The sequence below is a fragment of the Octodon degus genome, unplaced genomic scaffold (genome assembly GCF_000260255.1).
Source record: "Octodon degus isolate 3935 unplaced genomic scaffold, OctDeg1.0 scaffold00015, whole genome shotgun sequence".
NCBI classification, from domain to species: Eukaryota; Metazoa; Chordata; class Mammalia; order Rodentia; family Octodontidae; genus Octodon; species Octodon degus.
The window spans coordinates 20,499,040-20,499,725 of record NW_004524591.1 but is presented as its reverse complement, the minus strand read 5'-3'; positions in this window follow the sequence as shown (position 1 = coordinate 20,499,725).

Below are 686 nucleotides of genomic sequence, written 5' to 3'. Positions count from 1 at the left end.
TTGGGGTGCGGGTTGTGTAAGCCCCAGGCTATTCTGGTTTTGGGAAGCAGCTGCCTGTGGCCTAACCACATCCCGGGCCGCGCCGCCGCCGCCCGCCCGCCCATTCGCCAGCAAACCCGGAACCGGGCGGGGCGCTCCGGCCGCTTCCGGGCGTCGGGGGTCGCGAGCTCGCGGGTCTGCCCCGAGCGCGTCTTCCCGCCGCGTGGCCTTTGTGGGACTTGCGGACCCAGCCGCACCGGAGCCTGCACAGCGTAGGCTCGGCGCCTCCGGAACGCGCGCCTCCAGTTGTGTTCTAGGCCCCCTGCGCCTCGGAAGGTAAACATCTACAAATCGCCTCCGATATGTACTCATCAAATGAGCTAGAGACTTTGATTGATTGGTTGTTCCTCAAGCTCAGGTTGCTAACAGCATTAAGGTCCTGTTAATTGTTCGCCCCCACGATATGCCAGTACTAATGACAAAAATGGAGGTCAGGAAAGTGCCTTTATTTGAAAAGACCGCTCAAAGCGACCATAGGAGACTTTTGTTACAAAGCCTTTCTTGTCACAGAGCTGATCTAGGGGTACAGAGGTCTTTGGTGGGTGGTCCCAAGCTGGTGGGTGCCCTTTCATAGTGAGTGGAAGGGAGATAGTTCAGTGGTGCAAGCGCCTGTCTGTTAAGCGCAAGGTTCTGAGTTTGATCATAGT